General features: G+C 37.8%; 1 protein-coding gene across 11 annotated transcripts in view; it reads right to left on the bottom strand.

Moving 5' to 3' along the window:
- Positions 1 to 22,041, bottom strand: part of UVRAG (UV radiation resistance associated) — a 329,617-nt gene that overhangs the window by 35,099 nt on the left and 272,477 nt on the right. Inside the window, exon 14 of one of the 11 annotated variants that reach the window (XR_013404177.1) lies at positions 3,500 to 3,657. The exons of 9 other annotated variants lie outside the window; for them this stretch is intronic. The gene's annotated coding sequence lies outside the window, so the exon portion shown is untranslated. Of the gene's footprint in view, positions 1 to 3,499; positions 3,661 to 22,041 lie in introns of those variants that run through there. One more of the 11 variants, XR_013404178.1, reaches the window with a different exon arrangement.

The raw sequence follows: 22,041 nt of genomic DNA, 5'->3' as shown, positions 1-22,041 counted from the left end.
GAATTTCAGCTTTACTTTGATTGATTTAGGACTCCATGAAGCAATCAAGATTTTGTTCAACTCTATGGCTAGTAAGTAACCAAGGTGAAAATTACACTTAGATAATACGTTAGATGGGAAGTGGGGAGAAACAATGTTCCGTGGTTTCCCTGGAAAAATTAACAAACTGCATTGTCTGGTAGCAAAAGATAATCCCTATGCTAAAAACAAAAAACCCAGGAAGATCTGGCTTTATAGTTACTGGAACAAGCTAAAAGAAAGAAAATCCAAGCAACGAGTACATTCAGACCACAACAGACAACTACAGCCATGTCAATTCTATGTTCTCTCTGTTTCCCTCTCATATACCCCCTTTTTGTATAAAAATATAGCATTTTTCCAAAGCCACATGCTGGTTTCTTCCACTTTGTGTTTAATCGAATAAGACAAATCAACTATGACGTTAGAGCTCTTGCAGTTGGAATTAACTAGTTCATGCAGCTTGATAAATGTTGCTCCATTGACGAGGGAAGACAACTTGCAGCTCTGGAGATCATATTTAAAATGTAGTGTGATTTTACTGCTAAGAAATAAATGCTGCATTCTTGCACCCAGTAAGCATCCTCCTATTGAGCCGAGAGGTTTAACTTAATATCAAAGTGCTCCATTTTATTTTTATTTTTTAAACACAATTTTTCCAGGCCAGGAAAGCCTCTGGGGATTCAGGAATCATTGTGTCATTTGGGTTTTGGCACAGGAGAAATGCAGTTCAGACAACACACACACACGTCCCCACCCTTCCAAACTGTATTCATCCACACAAAGCCACTTATTGCCTGACTTATTAGTTCCATATGTGGCTTGAGCTAAGCTGCATGATATGTTTGATACAAACCGTGTGTTATCGTGAGGGAATGTGGATTAATACAATGCTTCAAAAAAGGTTACTAAAAGATCAACACTTTCGTGATGGGATTACAATGAATTTGACTACAAAGAAATGGTCTGGAGGAACTAAAAATACGAAATGAAAAACGCACATATGCATCAAAGATTTAACTTTACAGATTTGCCTTATGTAGGCAAACATCTCTGTGGAACTAGTTACCAGTATTTCAATCCATTTTTAAGTACTACTAAGTTTCACTGACATGAAAAGAACTAGATTATGCACTTGAAAAAAAAGAGTACCACCATGTCAAAAACAAAATCTGCCTTCCTAGAAGAAAATGCAACTCTTTCAAGATGTGGAAAAGCTACTTAAAGAATATTTAATATGAGCAATAATATTGTTTCTTACAGTGAGTCATTGCAATACATACCTCTAAGGAATAGTATAAAAACTCGATTATGGGCCTCTGGTTACAAGAACAACCTAAGTACTTTTCCAATCCCATCTATAAACACATGCCAGTCTTTTCCAAAGTAGATACATTATAACGTAAACATGGACACAGCTCAGGTCTACCATTGTAAGGACTGAAGCCTAGAAGTCAAAACTAGAAGCTTTAAAGTCTAGTAATTGAAAAAGCTTCTTTCATTTCTCCTTCCAGTCACACTATCAACTGCTTTCAGAATCATGGAATTAATACTAGAGCTGAATAGCACCTCTGAAGAAAGTGAAAGGTTAAATGGCCTAAGGTTGAACAGGTTGAATCCAGGGACCAGAATCCAAGTCTGACAAGTTCTACCCTTATAGGCTCTTTTCTTTATATATGTTGCTTTATTGTATTCATGAGGCACAGATTATAACTAAGTTAAATTTACCGTTATAAAGTCTGCCATATTAAAAATATTTCAATTAAGATGGTCCTTTGCTTCAGAATCTTACATTGACCAGAAAGCAACTAGAAGCACTATTAACCTCACGTGATTCTGGAGTCAACCTGTTAGTGTAGTCTCTGTCACTTCCAATCCTTGTGAGTTGCTAAGGAGGATTAGTAATGCATATTGCAAATAAACAAGCAAAGAAAAACTGCAAATTTGTCAAAAGCAGGTAAATCATGACCTTGGATGCAACTGCAATTAGTTTTAATCAGTGATCATCAAAGAAGGGCTATGTTCTCTGGAGGCTAAAGGCTATATGAGTCAGTAGACTTGAGTAGGATCCATTAATGTAGATATTCATGCTGTTCAGCAGGTCGAGCAAGCCCATCTTCTGCTCCTTGCCCTCATGTTGATAGTCCTGTGTACCTCGATTTATCCCAAAATACCCTGGATTGACCTTTGGCCCAATCTGGATCTTTGATTCCCTTCACAGCTAAACCTTACTCTCTAAACTGATCAAATTTGACATTTCTGAGGTCGGGTACGGTGGCTCACGCCTGTAATCTCAGCACTCTGGGAGGCCGAGGCAGGTGGATCACCTGAGGTCAGGAGTTCGAGACCAGCCTGGCCAAACCCTGTCTCTACTAAAAATACAAAACAATTAACCGGGCAGGTTGGTGTCTGCCTGTAATCCCAGCTTCTTGGGAGGCTAAGGCAAGAGAATTGCTTGAACCTGGGAGGCGGAGGTTGCAGTGAGTTGAGATCACATCACTGCACTCCAGCCTGGGCAACAGAGTGGGATTCCATCTTAAAAAAAAAAAAAAGGCATTTTTGCCTCCAATTCATTGACTTTGATGCAATCTTGGTGCAAAGAGCTAAACATTCAGATCAAGATCACAGTCTAATAGAACAGAGGTAGTTTTCCAGAACATTGTAGAAATGGCATCACAGAGTATTTAGCCTGTTGTGTCTGCCTTCTTTCACATAAGAAATTCATCCAGGTTGTGTGAGTAGTCTGGTCCTTTTTTACTGCTGAGTAGTATTCTATTGTATGGATGTACCACACATGATTTATCTATATGCCAGCTGAGGGACATCTGGGTTTCTCATTTTTATTATTAGGAATTAAGTTGCTATAAGTATGTGGGCATAGGTTTTTAATTGGACTTGTATTTTTGCTTCTCTTGGACCAATACCTAGGAGTGGAACTGCTGGGATGAATGGCAGATATACCTTTAACTTCATTTTTAAAATGCGAACTACTTTCCAAAGTGATTATATAAGTTTTTCATTCTCAGCAGCAATGTATGAGTGTTTCAGTTGCTGTGTACTGTCATCAGCACTTGATACTGTCAGTTTTAAAACTTTAGCCATTCTAGCAGTTGTATAGTCGTGTCTCAATGAAGTTTTATTTTATTTATTTTTTGTTTTTAAGACAGGGTGTCATTCTGTTACTCAGGCTGGAGTGCAGTGGCGTGATCACAGCTCACTGCAGCCTTGACCTCGGGCTCTGGTGATCCTCCCATCTCAGCCTCCTGAGTAGTTGGGACTACAGGCATGTGCCACCATGCCCAGCTAATTTTTTGGTAGAGATAGCGTTTTGCTATGTTGCCCAGGCTGGTCTCGAATCCCTGGACTCAAGCCATCTGCCTGCTTTGGCCTTCCAAAGTGCTAGGATTACAGGTATAAGCCATGGCACCCAGCCTCATTGTGGTTTTAGTTTGCATGTCCCCAGTGACTAATAATATTGAGATTTTTATTTTTTTAAGACAAGGTAATGCTTTGTCACCCAGGCTGGAGTGCAGTGGCATAAACACAGCTCACTGCAGCCTTGACCTCCTGGGCTCAAGTTATCCTCCCACTTCAGCCTCCCAAGTAGCTGGGACTACAGGTGTGCACCACCACGTCCGGCTACTTTTTGTATTTTTAGTAGAAACAGGGGTTTGGCCATGCTGCCCAAGCTGAGCACTTTTTTCATATGTTTATTTGCCATCTCTATCTCTGCTGGTTCTCCCAGTTTCTGTGAGCTATCTAATGGTAAATGTGAGGTACCTCTGATGAATACTTAACACATCTGATGTATACCCTCTGATTAATCTTAATACCTTCTAATTAGTAACCCTCTAATCGATACCATTTCTGCCTAATCTAGCTAGAGTATATTCTGTTTACTGCAGTAACACAATCTTATAAGCAATGGGTAGCTACAGCAAGTTCTTATGTATGGAAAAGACAAATGAAAATGTTATTGTAAGTGCAGGGATTCTTTATAAAAATTCAAATAAATCTATATATCAGTTTTACTGAAATGAAAAAATGCACTTAAATCTGTTGCTGTAAATTTGATTACATAAGAAACATACAGGCCCGTTCTGGTACCTCCCCAGCCATGTATAGTGACCACAAATACCTGACATGATCATTAGAAGAAATTACTTAATTCAACAAGTCATAAATAATTACTGAATTGTGTGCATGTATATGTGTGGTGGTGATGATAATGGCAGAAATGGAGATACATGCATGGCACTTTATAACAGGGGAAATTTGGAAATAATCTAAATATATGTTAGGCTTTTGGCCAGGTTCTATGATGGAATAATGATGGTGCTAATGATAATGAAAATAGTGCTACAGCTGTTAATGTGTTTATTTAGTGATTAGTTATGTGCCAGGAATCAGTGCTAAGCATTTTATATTATTTCATTGAGTCCTCACTATAACATTATTATGGTTGAAGAAACCATGACTTAAGAGAGAGAATTAAATGACAGAGTTTGAATTAGCCTGAATTCAAGCACTGTGGTTGAATTCTAGGTTTGTCTGAATCCTACCACTTTGAACTTGTAACCACTTAAGAACGATGATGATAACGGTGATACCAATAGCAGCTATTCTTTTTCTCAACCTGCAATCTGTGCTAGGTATGGAACTTGACTGTTTACTTATGTCATCTCATTTAATCTTCATAATAACCCTATAAGGTAGGTGGTGTAATTCTCACCCTACATATGACAAAGTTTAAAAGGTGGAAGGAGTTGCCTGAAATTCCCCAAATGGAAAATAAAGGAGTTGGGATTTGAATTCAACTCTGATGGTTTACACTGCAGCACACAGTCTAAATATTGCATATAAGTTGTTTAGAAAAGATTTTGTTTTCTTTTTCCTCATTTAATTCCAACAATCATAAAGGAGACCCTCAAGTCTTTTTTATTTTTAAATCAGAGAAACCCATTACTTCTCTTGATTTCAGAAATTTGACAATAGTTACATCTCTATTTACTTACTGTTCAGCTAAGCTATACATATTTAGTCTTTTAAAATCGTTGTTTCTAAGTTAATCCCTACAGCCTCTTAATCATTCTTTGTGTCTCAGAACTCCCTCCAGTTTTCCTTAAAGAATCTGGTAATGAGGTGCCTTAAATGGAACACAGTTTTCCAGAATGCTCTTTTCTCTCATTAATGATTTTTCCCCTAAAATATTAATTTTACTATAATAGCTACTTCATGCCTTTTAAGTTTTCTGTGGAATTCCTCCGACCTCACTTGAACTGCAATAGAGTCCAAACCCATGAGTCCACTGTTTAGTCTCTCTGGTTGATCATAAATAAATGTAGGTTCAAAAAAAACAAAACAAAAAAGAAACCAAAAACCAAAACAGCAATGACCTTTCAAGTGCACATTGCTACATTGCTCCTCACAATTTGTTTTCAAATAATGTAAATAATTGTTTTCTCTCACAATTCGTTTAACAAAAAGTAATGAATTCATTAGATATGTAATAAATATTTACTATGTGCAAGGTGTGATTGGGTATCAAAAAATAACTCAGCCATGAATACTACCCTGAAGGAGGTTACCTCCTCATACAGTAAGGAAAGAGTTTGATGGCAGGGAGTCATAGGCAGAATTTTAAGATGGCTCCCATGACCTTCACCCCCCGGTGTTAATTCCTTGATAATTTTATATTTACAGCGAAGGGAGACATTTTTGTGGGACAGTCTAACCACACAAACTCTTTACAAGCAGAGTTTTCTCTGGCTGGCAGCAGAAGACAGAGAGATTCAAAGTATGAGAAGGGCTTGATGGGACATTATTGGTCTGAAGATGGAGGATCATGTAAGAAGAAATGTGGATAGCTTCTAGGAGCAAAGAGTGGCCCCTGGCTGAAGGCCAGCACGTAAATGGGAACTTCCGACCTACAGCTGCAAGGAACTGAATTCTGCCAACAATTGAGATGAGTTTGGAAGTGGATTATTGCCAAGAAACTCCAGATAAGAGCTCAGCCTGGCCAACATGTTGATTTTGGCCTTGTGAGACCCTGAGCAGAGAAACCAGCTGAGCCCACCCAGACTTCTGACCTGCAGATCTGTGAGATAAAAATGGATGTTGCAGAAAAGGCTTCAACATCCCTTCATGATAAAAACTCTCAACAAACTAGGTATTGAAGGAACATACCTCAAAATAATAAGAGCCATCTATGACAAACCTACAGTCAACATCATACTTGATGGGCAAAAGCTGAAGGCATTTCCCATGAAAACCAACAGGAGACAAGGATCCCCTCTCTCATCACTCCTATTTGACATAGTTTTGGAAGTCCTGGCCAGAGCAATCAGGCAAGAGAAATAAATAAAGTGCATCCTAATAGGAAGAGAGGAAGTCAAACTCTCCCTGTTTGCAGATGACATGATTCTGTATCTATTAAACCCCATAGTCTTGGCCCCAAAGCTCCTTAAGCTGATAAACAATTTCAGCAAAATTTCAGGATACAAAATCAATGTACAAAAATCACTAGCATTCCCAACAACAGCCAAACCAAGAGCTAAATCAGGAACACAATCTGATTCACAATTGCCACAAAAAAATAAAATACCTAGGAATACAGCTAACCAGGGAGGTCAAAGATCTCTACCAGGAGAATTACAAAACACTGCTCAAAGAAATCAAGATGACGTAAATGGAGAAATATTCCATGCTCATGAATTGAAAGAATCAATATCATTAAAACGGCCACATTGCCTAAAGCAATTTATAGATTCACTGCTATTCCTATCAAACTACCAAGGACATTCTTCATAGAACTAGAAAAAACTACTTTAAAATTCATATGGAACCAAAAAAGAGGCTGAATAGCCAAGGCAATCCTAAGCAAAAATAACAAAGCAGGAGACACCATGCTGTCCAACTTCACAATTATATTACAGGGCTACAATAACACAAACAGCATGGTACTGGGTACAAAAACAAACACATAGACCAATGGAATAGAATAGAGCCCCAAAATAAGGCTGTACACCTACAACCATCTGTTCTTTGACAAAGCTGACAAAAACAATCAATGGAGAAAGGACTCCCTATTCAATAAATGGTGCTGGGATAACTGACTAGCCACATGCAGAAGACTGAAATTGAACCCCCTTCCTTACGCCATACATAAAAATCAACTCAAGATGGATTAAAGACTTAAATGTAAAACCCAAAACTATAAAAACCCTGGAAGATAACCTAGGCAGTACCATTCTGGACATAGGAACTGGCCGAGGTTTCATGACGAAGATACCAAAGGCAACTGCAACAAAAGCAAAAATTGACAAATGGGATCAAATTAAACTACAGAGCTTTTGCACAGCAAAATAAACTATCAACAGAGTAAACAGACAACCTACAGAATGGGAGAAAATATTTGCAAAGTATGCATCTGACGAAGGTCTAATGTCCAGCATCTATAAGGAACTTAAACAAATTTACAAGAGAAAAACAAATGACCTCATTAAAAGAGGGCAAAGGACATGAACAGACACTTTTCAAAAGGAGACATATATGCAACCAACAAGTATATGAAAAAAACTCAGTATCACTGATCATCTGAGAAATGCAAATCAAATCCACAGTGAGATACCATCTCATACCAGTTAGAATGGCTATTATTAAAAAGTCAAAAAATAATAGATGCTGGCAAAGTTGAGGAGAAAAAGGAAAGCTTATACACTGTTGGCAGGAGTGTAAATTAGTTCAACCACTGTGGTGATTTCTCAAAGAGCTAAAAACAAAAGTCCCATTCGACCCAGAAATCCAATTATTGGGTATACATCCAAAGGAATATAAATTGTTTTGTCATAAAGACATATGCATGTGTATGTTCACTGCAGCACTGTTCACAACTGCAATAACATGGAATCAACCTAAGTGTCCATCAGTGGAAGACTGCATAAAGAAAACGTGGTACATATACACCAAGGAATACTATGCCGCCATAAAAAAAATGAGATCATGTTCTTTGAAGGAACACGAATGGAGCTGAAGGTCATTATCCCTGGCAAACTAACGCAGGAAGAGAAAACCAAATACCACAAGTTCTCACTTACAAGTGGGAGCTAAATGATGAGAACACATGGACACAAAGAGAGGAACGACAGATAGTGGGTCCTACCAGATGATGGAAGGTGGAAGGAGGGAGAGGAACAGAAAAAATACTATTGGGTACTAGGCTTAATACCTGGGTCATGAAATAATGTGTACATCAAACTCCTGTGACAAGAATTTACCTATATAACAAAACTGCACATGTAACCCTAAACTTTTTTTTTTTTAAAGGATGTTGTTTAAGATGCTAAATTTGTGGTAATTAGTTATAAAGCACAGAAAACTAACTCAAGTGGAAAAGATTATGTCTACCTTTTACCTGAAGATATTAGGAGAGAATTCATGGGGAGAACATGGTCTAAGCAGTTCACTGATGGACAGATAATATTTAGATGAGGGAAGTCAGTGGAGAGAGTTTCTGGAATTTCATCAACACTTCCAATAAACATTTTTGTGTATCTACTATGTGTCGGGCACAATGGGGTTAGTCATTAACAATAGTATAGAGGTTTTTAGTTAGCAGATATTTTGAACATTAAATATATTAGGACAGAATCCTCAGTGGCTAATTTAAGTGCTCAGGGGAAAGGGTTAGTAACACTGAAGAATCATGTCTGACTATCTCCTTTTGGAAGTGTGAGATTTTGTTCTAAATAGATTATACTTCTTTAAAATATTCTGGAAGATTTTTATTAGGGTAAGAACCAAATTTGCTTGTTTAAGCTTATGGAAAGCAGACTGGACAATTAAAAAACACATTGTGATTTTGTTTATCAAATTGGGAATGCATAACATTATACATAATCCATTTCTAGTATATATCCATTTATATTTACAGCATATAAATATAAATGGTCACAAGTCAAAAATCACAGCATAAGACAGAGATGTTCACTACTATCATAATCAGTTAATACTAATTAGGTAAGAGAAAAAGTCAAGAGCTATAAAAATTGGAAAATAACAGGCAAATGATCATTTTTAATAGATATGATTATACATTTAGAAAATCCATGCAAACCAAGTGAAAGCTCATCACAAACAATAAAATACTTCAATACAAAATTTAAAAACAAAAATCAATCATTGCCTTTATATAAATAACAATGAATTAGAATATTACGTGGTGCTATTTTAAACAGAAACAAAGATAAAATACCTGGAAATAAACATAACCAAAATAGCAAGATCTATAGGAAGAAAACTTTAATATTCTATTGAGGGATGTAAAAGAAGATATTACTAAGTGGAAACTCATACCCTGTTCTTGAATAGGAAGACTTGTTACTATAAAATGACATTTCTCTACAAACCTATACATTTACTATAATCCTAGTAAACATACAAATAGGATCTTTCTAGAACTAGAACACTTATTCCAAAGTTTAGTCTTGTTTTAGTAAATAAAGCATTTTCTATTGATTAGGCCCTGTTTTAAGTACTTTACAAATATTAACTCATTCAATTATCATAAGAATCCTAAGAAAGCAGGTACTATTATTTTCCTCATATTACAGATGAAAAAATGGAGGCACAGAAGGAGAAAATAATTTGCTCCTATGATCCCTACACAAGGCCTACAAGATGACTGTAAATGCTTTAATGACAGAGAATTTATTTTACTTACTGTTAAATGGCCAGCACCTGATATCATGCCAGGTGTGTGGTAGTTAATAGACTTTTTTGGGGGAACTGCACTGCAAACTGCAAGGGTGAAATCCACATTTCCTTATTTGATGAATACATTCCTGTTGGAAAAGCTTTCTTGAGGTGTTAGGACCTAAGCCATTATCTGAAAGAAGATGAGCTGAACGCAGTAACAACTGGGAAAGGAGGCCAGTGAGTGGAGACTTGGAAAGACTCTAAGCAAAGTTCAGAGGCAGGTAAGCATGTATGATGAATGTGTGTGGATGCATGTCTGGGGATAGTGGACTGGCCGAGGAACCATTTTATTTAATTTTAAACAACAGAGCAGGAATACAATTTTGTTTGCATAAGGTGCTTTGAAAATGAATTTTATATAATGTGTGAATCACCTATGCAGGTTTTGGACAACTGTACTGGGGGTACAAAAAAAATCAGCATAAATTTGTTTTAGGTGTATTAAAATTTCCATCAAGAGATCTGGTAAATGAGGCCTCCATTTGGTATTTAAATATTACTCTTTGTGCTATTCATCTTTGAGCAGATTATGATACAAAACTACCCCCATCAAATCAGTTAGCTTTTCCAAGGACTGTGCCACACTTATTAAACAATGATGTGGTCTTCTATCTTCAAACTGCCACTTACACATTAACTTCCTAGCTAACTCTAAAAATTCTTGACTGAAAAACAATCTAATAAAAAGTCAATTTAAAATATATGAAATGATATAGGAGAAGGAACAACAAAATCAAAGAGTCTTTGGTTGGCATCAAGGTCTGCGAGTTACTCTCTGTATGACTTTGGGCAAGTCTCTTATCCCCGCCTGAGCCTCTGGCTCATACAATACCACCTGCTTGACAGAATTATTGTATGGATTAATTAAAGTAATTTATGGAAAACTCCTGAAACAGTCTGTGAGTTCTGAGTATCTTACAAATGTTAGTTAGCTTCCTTTTCCCTCAATAGCTGTTCCTAAGGATACTATTTCTTACACTAAACCATTAATGCTATACCTTATTTTTCTACTTAATTTATTATTAATTTTTCTTTCTAACTTCTTTCAGTTAAGACTACATATGTTGCTATTTTGGATCTCAACTGATTCAGGCATGTCTAGAAGAGATAAGACTCGCCAAAACAAACAAACAAAAACTCATCCGAGACAAACAATAAGATCCACAGCATTCTGAAGATAAGAAATGCCAACATTCTGTGGATGAAAGTAGATTAAAGTAATAGGGTTAGAAAATGGACAGAACAACAAAAATGGAATGATACTGGCAGGGTTATCAGGTAGAGGATATAAAACTATAGGCGGTAAGGGGCAGACTTACATTTTGAACCTAAGTTCATCCATATATGTTTAACAGAATGAATATATACATTTCAAACAGAATTTCAACTAGCTATGGTAACAACACTATTTTTTGTTTCACCTTCAGTCTTGTATTGGCGCAAAGAAGATAAGCACCTCGAAGCATATATTCATTCAGTCAAGAGATATTGAACCCCTTCTATGTGCTAGGCCATGGGCTGAGGTTACAAAGATAAGGAAGAGGCAGTTCCACAATATAACAGAAAGATACTTAAAAATCAGAAACATAAGTACATTAAAAATGAGTAAGGACCACATTAAAAATGAGTAAGGACCACGTTAGAGGAATATATAGGAACGCAGAGAAGGAACACCTAAATCTCAGTGAGACTAGATGGTTCAGAAAAGAAGTGATAACCTGTCTGGACTGTGGCGTACGAGGTGGATTTGAGTGAGTGAAAGAGGAGGGAGGCATGGTATTCCAGAGAGAGGAAATTGCACGTGCAAATCCCCAGAAGCACAAGAGAACGTGAGAAACAGCACATGGTGTGGCCTGGTGGAGGCAGGGAGGAGAGAGAGTAATGCAGGTTACTGGAGGAGCAGCAGCCTAGAGAAGAAAATTTTAAGCAAGGTGCTGAATTCCGGGTGCCCCAGAGAAGTCATGAGCATGCCTGATGACAGTGACGAGGTGTGACAGAGGGTTGAGCAGTTATACAGGCTCAAAGAAGGACGATGGTTTTACACAAGGAGGGAAACGCAATGTTCTGGAGATATGGAGAAACTTCCTATTCTACTCTCCACCTCCATCACCGTCTCGCTCTTGGGAAGTGCCAGAAAACAAGCCTCTAACAGAAGGGGTTGCATGCTTCAGTTAAGGGAAGGAGAAGAAAAGAGTGCTATGGCTACCAGGAAGCATGCAAGGGGCTGGAGGCCTCAGTTTGGGCGAGGATGCCCTTGAGGTCCTTGGAGCAGCAGCAAAGGCTTCATTTGGATGAGGCCTGTCTCACTGCACTCAACAGGACTTCCAAGTCCCGGGTGAAGGTCTCAGCTGAAACTGCTGACTCAAGGAAAGGACTGCCTCAGGGTATTTGCTTGTGGAACAGGCTCTGGTGGCAAAATCTGATGACAGATTTCCACCCAAATGACAGCAAGAGGCCTGGTCAGGCACAGAATCCTATGGAGTAGAGCATAACTTAGAAGGCATTCGGGTTTTACAGATCCACAGAGCAGGTTCCTTTACTACAGCAACCTTGACTGTGACCTCGCTTTAGCACGCACACACACCTTCAGTGACTTAGACACTTAATTTATCCCAGGCTTTCCATTCCATTGTTGGGCAGCTGTATCTGTTAAAGAAAGTTATTTCTCACGTGGGCTAAAAATTTATCCTTTCTATCTATTTGTATTAAGTTAGTCCCTCAGCAAGGTTTAATTTTTTTCCTTCTCCCTGACAGTCTTGCAAATACAAAGATAGCTATCTCCTTCCCTTGGACACACTCTTATGTTTTTAACTTATCTAGAATAATTATATATTTAACATACTTTTTTTCAGGCTTATCAATAACTTCTGTTACAATTTTATTCTCTATCTAATTAAGCCACAAAAAAAAGCCATGTTAAGTAAATTTCAACACAGAAGGGAACCTTGGCTTCCCCAGTGAATCTTTGTTTTGTTTGTGTCTCCCTATTTTGTTTTCTGGTTTTTCAAGCCAGACAGACTATGAGTTCTACAAGAATCTTAGCTGCCTTGCAGGGTTCTGACTGGGGGCTGCCCTCAGGCTACAAGCTACACAAATGACACTCAGCAAGTGCTATCCCCTGCTTCCAGGTTTGACTCTCCCCTTGTCATTCTCCAGTGCCTTCATATAATTGCTTTATTATATTTTTGTTTACAGTTTTTAATCTGTGGGAGAGTTGATCTGTTAGAAGCTACTCAGTAAGAGCAGAAGTGACATCTCCCTCTAAGGGCTTTTTTTTTTTTTTTTTTTTAAATGCAGAGTCTCGCCCTGTTGCCCAGGCTGGAGTGCAGTGGCATAATCACAGCTTACTGCAACCTTAAACTCTTGTGCTCAAGCAATCCTCCCACCTCAGCTTCCCAAGTAGCCAGAACTACAGATGGGCACCACTACGTCCAGCTAATTTTTAAAAAATATTTTACAGAGATAGGGTCTCACTATGTTGACCAAGCTGGTCTCAACCTCCTGGCCCCAAATGATCTTTTCACCTTGGCCTCCCAAAGCACTGGGATTACAGGCAAGAGATACCACACCCAGCTCCAAGGGATTAAAACATATATATTTATGTATATAAATATATGATATATAAGACATATTTACATCACAATTTTTTTACATATGTAAATTTAATAACGTGGCTTTTTAATGGCTTAATTAGCTTAACAAAGACAAAGAATAGGAAAAGATATAACTGCAACAATGTTTTGCAAGCTAAAAAGCAGGTAAGTGGTAACTAATTTAGCAGAACTGAAAAAGTTGAATTCTAAGCCAGAAGCAGGGGAAGTTGAGAGGCAATCTGAGAACCCACAAAGGCTCAAGAACTGGTGGCCCTGGGTACTTTTGGAAGTGGCAGTAAAGTTGGGGAATAGGAAGACTGCTTGAAAATCTGCTATACAATTATATCCCCAGATTTCCCTTCAAACTCCATGAGCCAGGCACCAGTTCTTTTTCCATCCTAACACACTAGAATTTTATTCTTTGGAGAGGGAAATGTCAGGTACAATTAAGGGCAAAAGCACTTTACTGAAAACAAGGTGATTAAGTGAACATATGCATACTAAATGCTGAGACCTTCAGTCCTCTTTCCCAACTCTGCTTCCAGAATACAAGCAGTCGGCTTGTACTTTAAAGCAGGATGACTGGAACATCCTTGACAAGCTCAAGCGGAAAGACCTAAGTAGAATGATGTTAGGTGTTCCCTAATGAGAAAAAGCCCAGCCAAATTACACTCTAGTGAACCCCACAGTTGATTATCCCTGTCCACATGCTCCAAGCTTCCAATTAATTTTCTAGTTCTTTCCTCTTAAAAATAAATATACAATCGAATATCTCCAAACTTTGAAGAAAAGCCTCTAACACAAATGATATATCAAGTCCAAAACAAAAACAATAAAAATTTCAAAAATCATTAATATGCTCAAGCGGAAAAGAGAAGATATTATACACATAAAACAATAAGATGCTATTCAGAGAAAAATAACTCTTAGAAGTTAAAAATATGAAAGCCAAAATGAAAAACAGAAGGGCAAGAAGATAAAGGTAATCAAATCTCTCCAGAGATAGAACAAAAAGACAAAGAGATGGAAAACAGGAGAGAAGAGGTAAGAAAGTAATAGGATTGGTCCAGGAAACCTAATATCTAAACAACAGTAGTCCAGGAAGAGATATCAGAAAAAAACAAAAGGGAAGAAACCATTAATGAAGTAATTCAAGGAATTTTCCCAGAACTTAATGATTTGAGTTTTTGGGTTAAAAGGATCCACTGAGTGCCGAGCGCAATAGATAAAAATAGACTTATCAGTCTGAGATTTCAGAACATTGGGCACAAATACAGTTCCTATAAATTTCTAAAAATAAAAAGCCAGGCAAAGCGAAGTAAGTAAATAATATTTCACATACAAAAAAGGGGGACTCAAATATCTCCAGATTTTTCAGTAACACTGGAAGCTAAAATATAATAGAACAATGATTTCAAAATTCTTAAGGAAAATTGTTTCCAGCTTAACATTTCATTTCAGTCAAAGAAGAATAAAAATAATTTTCAGATTTATAAGGTCTCAAAAATTTATCTCCAGGCATGCTTTCTTAGGAAGCTATAGAAGGATATGCTCCAACAAAACAAGGGAGAAAACTGAGAAAGGGGAAGACATCATGTCATGCATTCTTTGTGAGGCTTTACCTGGAAAATAGGGGTTTCAACATAAGAGAAATTATGGAAATCCCTAGGATTATGGTAAAGGCATAGAAAACAATATGAAAGACTGCAGCAGATCAGAAGGTTCTAGGAGAGATTTCTCCCAAAGATGAAATTGTGTGAATACTCGATATGTAATTTATTATATATCTGACGTGTCTGAATATCTTGAGAGGTGATTTAGGTAACTGGTAGAGAGTTTAGGATGAAATTAGTTATAAGCACACTGAAAACTAATCAAAGAAAAAATAAGAAAATAAGCTCCAAAGGAAATTAAAAAACAGTAGGGAAAAAAAGTAATCACAGTATACTACATGGCTTATCTGAGTGGTATTTATATAGACAAACTAATTTAAAAACCCGTATCAGTATGCCAGCTGAAGAACGACAAGGTTCCTAAGTTTGGAAAGGAGAGCTTTATTTCTCATAAAGGGTTGCAGCCTGCAGGTAGCCATTCTGACAGACTGGGAAGGATAGCCTCTGGCCAGAAGCTGGAAATAGGTACTGCTGGGGAGGGTTAAAGGGAATAGGAATTTATGCTGAGTGGGTTGGCTAAATATATACATTAAACAGGTTATAGGAGGAGTTATAAATATTCATGAAGGGGAAGCACAAGCAGGCGTAGTAGGCTAGTATGTATACAGTCTGCATACCATGTTCACTTTGGGGTAGAGACTTAACATTTAAATGTATTACAAGTAGGCCCTGTACATCAAAAGGTAAAGAGAGGACATGAAAGGCCTCTGTGCACAGCCTCTGTAGACTGGCCAGAACCACTCCACAGTCAGTGTGGTCTCTTATCAGGAAGAAATGCTGACCAGTTGTTGCATTTGAAACATAAAAATGGAGGGACAGTTAGGAGATTGGTTGAAATCAGAGGTGTAGAAAGTCTTTCTAAAGGGCTGGTTTCTGTTTAGCCCTTGGGAAAGAACACCGAATGGTGGCTAGCGAGGGCTGAGGTAGAATAAGGCAGGTCCAACTTCCTATCCCATCACAGCTGGAAACTCAGTTTTTAGGGTTTCTCTAGGGTCCTTCTGGCCAAAACGGGGTCTGTTCAGTTGCTTGGGGGGCTTAGGATTTTATTCTCAGGTAGAATGGGGGAACAGAAAGGGGATATGAATGTGCTGAAAGAGAACTAAAATCTCATCTCCTTCTACTGAAGAAATCAGACATAATCCTGATTTCTTCAAACAAAATCCAAGAAGTATCAGCATTATCAAATTATTTAGAGGCAAGAAGTAAGATAATCTGCTAAGATTGTTGAAAGTCGCTACCTTTGGGAAACAAGGAGAAATACTGTTTCTCACAATTAGCCTTAAGGATCTATTTGACACTTTAACAGCATATTTAATTTTACAAAACTAAAATCAAAGGGCTAATGGGCCAGAACTCTAGGGTTGAGTTACCTAAATTCACATACCCCCTTACTTCCATTTTCAATTCTTCAAATGGCATCATGTCATGCATTCTTTGTGAGCTGGTAATCATCTGTCCTGTACTGTCAATATGAATATACTAGCTGAATTACACATAAGGCAATAATTCAGTTAGCTCCAGAGCCACTACTGTATCTAAAATAATTAAATAAAATTGTCAGTGAAAGAATAACACTTAGAAAACACTATAACACTTCGAAAATATTTGTCAGCTCTCTGACCAGAAGAGAAAAAGTCACTCAACATATAACAACTTATTACCACGGGCATGCATTTTGGGGAAAATGTTTGCTTACTGTGATAATTTCTCCTTAATCTCACCCCACTTCTCAAAGCCCTGCATTATTTTCCCAGACACAGGCAAAGCCAGGCACATCTGTAAGTGAAGACTGTAATTTCATTTGATACAAATGTGAATTCTCTCTGCCTTTTAAATGGAAGGCTGTTCCTTTCAAAGATGAGTTCTTAGTTTTTAGTCCACACAGGAAGGTCGCAGGTTCAGTCTATCACGCATGTGATAACCTTTCCTGAGTTCATGTTATGTGCTAGCTACTGTGTCTGGATAAACGGATGAATGAACCTCAGTCTCTGGCCCTTAAGGAACTTATTAATTTAGTAGGGGAGACATACGTGCAAAATAACAACAGAAATGTAAGAATGTTGACATATTTGATTGACTGTTTTTAAAGACAAGGTCGGCAGGAAGAATAGAAGATGGGTGATAACTCTGTTCAGGAGGGTAAAGAAAGGCTTCACAGAAGAGAACACGGCCTGGTTGGATACTGGAGAGTAAGTGGGAGTTTACCACATGGACAAAAGGGGAAGGAAATTTCAGGCAAAGAGAATATAAAAGCAAAAGCAGAAAATGGGCCATTCAGTGTTGTTCAGCTTTCCTGGCATAAAGGGCCAGTGGCAGAGGTTTTGGGGTAAGTGGTTGCAGGAGTTGAGGCTGAAAAGTGAGAGAGAAGACAGATCATGCGAAGCCTTTGCCATGCGAAAGAGTCTTGTTGCAACGGGCGGGGTCGGGGGGTGTAGGAGAAGATGGGATTTGGGGTAGCCTATGGAAAATGATGACAAGGTTTTAAGCAGGGGCAGACATAACAGACTTGCAAAGCTTCCCACCCCTCACTCTTGTTGTTTTTCTCATTATAAAAGTACTTACCTGAATGCCAAGTATTTTAGCAGGACTCTACCTTAGTAGAGACAATGAAGAATTACTCAAGTGACAAAAATCAGCCAATGGAAAACTACTATAAGGGCACTATAATGGCATCACTAATGTCATTACTAGCTTATGAATTTTCACAAATGGGGCTGGATGTGGTGGCTCATGCCTGTAATCCCATCACTTTGGGAGGCCAAGGCAGGTGGATCGCTTGAGCCCAGGAGTTTGAGACCAGCCTGGGCAACACGGCAAAACCCTGCCTCAAAAAAACATATAAAAATCAGCCAGGTGTGGTGGCACATGCCTGTAGTCCTGGCTACTTGAGAGGCTGACGTGGGAAGATCACTTGACCCCAGGGAGGTCAAGGCTGCAGTGAGCTGTGATTACACCATTGCGCTCCAGTCTGAGCGACAGAGTGAGATCCTGTCTCCAAAACAAAACAAAACAAAACACCTAAACAACTAAATGTTTACAAATGCCAAGTAGTATCAGGGTTCAGAGGACAGTCCTGACAATCAGGCACACTGTAGTAACCATGGGTAAGTTACTAAACCTCTTTACTCAGTTCTAAAATGGGAATAGAGAAGGACTTGTTCTGTCCACCTTAAGGAATGCTATAAGGATCAAAGGAAATAATATACATAAAAATATTTTGATAAAGTATCTTGATCCTTCATTTATAAAGCTGTATAACTAGGGCAATTTGTTTAATTTTTCTGAGCTTCAAAGTTCTCATTTGTAAACCAGGGAGAATTCCATCTATATTACAGTCCTCATGCTATGAGGACTGAAGTGCCTTGTCTGACACACAGTAATTATGATTATCATCTATAGCAGTATTTTAGCCATTTACATTGGTGTATGGTAAATCAACTGTTCTGTGATGCAGTCAGTAAGTATTCACTGAGGACATGAAGTATGCAGAGTCCTAATTAGTCAGAGTCTCTAAGGAAAAGAAAACAAGGTAGGGACAAAATTTAAAAACACTACCATACTGCTCACAGGTGAATTTTAGAATGTGGCAACTCATATCTGTAATCGTAAATATTTCTCCAGAATATCATGCAGGAATTAACTAAGAATATGTTTGACTTTCTCACTGGCATTCCTATGTACCTACACACACATTCACAAGCACGTGTATGTGTGTGCACATGCAGAAACATTAAGACTCACTGAGGAAAAATAAATCTCTCACACTTGAAAATTAAGGAACTGCATAGGCAGCAAATCTCCAAGTGAAGTCGATGCAGTGGGTTACAAGCCAATAATTTATGTTAGGGCTTCACAAAATGTTAGACACTAGGAAAGGAACCCAAATAAGTTAAATTACATCAATAAAAAGGTATGACTAGCTGTGCTGCCTCAGCTGGGATGCTATTTCTTGCTATAAACAGCAATAGCTAGAATTCAGATGACTAAGCATTGCAATAATGAAAACAAAGCATGTTATAATAGCTGCTGCTAGATCCACAGCCTTGGGGATCAATGAAATAATGCCTGTTGCCATATATACACAGTCTTGCAGGTCTTTGTGTTTTTGGGAAAAATAAGTTCAGATCATTTCTAAACTAGCAATTTGTCTGTCTAGATTTTAAGTCTGTTATGCTTATGATAAAATATGATCTTTCATATTAAATCACTTATGACCTTGGTAAAATATGACTTTATATTAGCTGACTCTTGGGGCACTTTAATTTTATGAAACACGCACTTTAGTTTTTAAAAGTATGAAAGCAAAACTGGATGTTCCTAGTCTACTACATCATGTTAACAAGCCATCAAAGATCTGGGAACACATTAAAAAATATACCAAATCTCTATCTAATTAGTTTCAAATATGAAAGGATACTTACAATTGAAAACAAAATACAGCCAATACTTTAAATCCTTAAACATACAAAGAATAGGTCTGATTGGTTTCCTGGATTCATGTCTCCCTGTCCAAGGTTATTCCATGGAAGAAAGTTACCAAAGTAAAAGGTTGTGGGAAAATCCAGTACCCACTTCAGGGCATGAGTGAGCAGCTCTACAGATGTGTAAAGACAAATCTTTCTAGAATACATGATGAAAAAAACTAAAGAAAGATTCAAGTTCATGATTAGGCGAGGGCATCCACAGTTCAAACATATGTCTTATATAGTTCCATTAACAGGCCCAAATTTTAAATTACAAATATGTAAGCAGGAGGTGAGTTACCTTTGTGTTACTTATTTAAAGCAGGTTGTTTTCCCTTCAATGAGTCACCTATCTGCTTACTGAGAGAATGAAACTTTGCATACTCTGGAACTGGAAGGGAAAGTGGATTTTGGTGGTACGCCAACTTCAGAGCTTATGACTTTAACAAAGTAGAATGAGGGCACTGGGTGTCAGCAGGCACGTGGTGTCCGACATGTAGCAAGAGCTCCAGAAATACAAGTTGTGAAAAAGACACATGGAAAAGGACCTGGAAAAATGACAATGACAAACCTGTCTACTTTGATCACAAGCCCTAATGCTGACAAATGCTGAGCGTGCCTCTTCCACTGACATAAGTAATGTGATTTGCCAATGCCCAGCTTAGAGTGGTTTCCCCCGCAGCAGACAAGCAGATGTATATATAATAAAGTCCCTATAAGGTGAAAAAGAAAATCTCATTTTTAAAAGGATATTATATTCTGCTTTTTATATTTGCCTAAACTCCAAGGCTATTTAAAGTGCCAGTATGTAACAAATAAGAAGCTTGTGAGACAATATAAATAAATGCCCTGCTTCCTTCATCCAGAATGTCTTGATACAAAAGAAAAATTTGCATCTGAACTAAGTAGTGTGTTCAGTGACACAGTTGATTCACATTTGGTACAATTTCCTTATCTCATTGCAGACTGGCAACAAGCTCTATGGACCACAGACTGCCTGCTGGCCTGTGGATCACACTTTGAGCAGCACTGACAAAGACAATCCCAGCACAATTTATATTCTAATTACTAAAAAAAAAAGTTATCAGTTCTGAAAAAGCAATAACAGCAAAAAGCCAGAGCCAAACAAAAGGCTACCACATTGCCATGACGTTGCCATAGTTCCTGAACACAGTAATTTATGAATTCCTCAAATGATAAATCACATTAGTAACTTTGCCAAATGTCTCAAAAGGATATGATAATAAATGAAAAAATATCTGTTGAACAAACTATTCTGGTTAAGGCAATGTGGTGGGGGATTCATCGAAACAATTAGATTTTTTTGTTGTTGTTGTTGAGACAGTGTCTCTTTCTGTCCCCCAGGCTGGAGTGCAATGGCGTGATCTTGGCTCACTGCAACCTCTGCCTCCCAGGTTCAAGTGATTCTCATGCCTTAGCCTCTTAAGTAGCTGGGATTACAGGCACCCGCCACCACGCCTGGCTAATTTTTTTGGGGGGTATTTTTAGTAAAAACGGGGTTTCGCATTGGCCAGGCTGGTCTCAAACTCTTGACCTCAAGTGATCTGCCTGCCTCAGCCTCCCAAAGTGCTGGGATTACAGGCGTGAACCACTGTGACTGGCCAGAACAATTAGATTTTATACACATGTGAACTATTTGTCACATAAAGCAACTTATTTTGTTACCCTCCACCACCACCCAGAGCCTAGTATAGTATATTCAATTAATACTTTTTGGCTGGTATTTCTAAAATGTCCACAAAACACTAAATATATTCTGAGTTTCAGATTAAAATGAGAAAAATAAGGTAACTTATAAAGATAAAATACAGGAAAACTCGGATCATACATTTTATTTGGAAAAAGTATATAAAATATATTAACAACTTTAAAAATAAATGATACTATGTATATTTTAATGGCTATATTCTAGGGAGGGAAAGAGAATAAAAATGACAACATGATAATAAATGTCTTTGCTTTTCACATGTTCCATTTCTTAACAAAATAAAAGATCTTAGCCCATTAATAAAAGCTGTGCATTCTTTTGGACTCTTAAATTCAGATATTAATACCGCCTTTATAGAAATAAATAAGAAAGCACTGATGGAAGATGTAGAGTGCATTAGCGTTCATGTTATCTCTCCTGCTATGAATTTAATGGGTATCTTAATAAGGAGATATAAACTAATGTCACTGATTAGGAAATATATCCACTCACATCATTTAGTAGCCTCCACTGGGGCTTGATGATGATGTCTGAGTGGAATTACTATAAAGCAAATGATGAATTAGCGTCAGGAGCAAAGGGACACATAAATGTGCCTCAGAGATGAAGCAATTACATTCTACGTTCAAAGTTACAGGTCAACTCAAAAGACAGTGCGGTCAGTCCTAAAGCAGCACTAACCAACCTGGCTAAGCCCACTGCTTACAACTTGCTGAAGCTAAGTTATTTTGATAGCTGGGCCACAGGCTTCCTTGGTTATAATAACCTGAAAGTAACATTTACGTGTTTTAAGTCTCTTTTAATCTCCT

The sequence above is a fragment of the Macaca mulatta genome, chromosome 14 (genome assembly GCF_049350105.2).
Source record: "Macaca mulatta isolate MMU2019108-1 chromosome 14, T2T-MMU8v2.0, whole genome shotgun sequence".
Classification (NCBI taxonomy): Eukaryota; Metazoa; Chordata; class Mammalia; order Primates; family Cercopithecidae; genus Macaca; species Macaca mulatta.
This window is presented reverse-complemented; position numbering and strand designations above follow the sequence as displayed.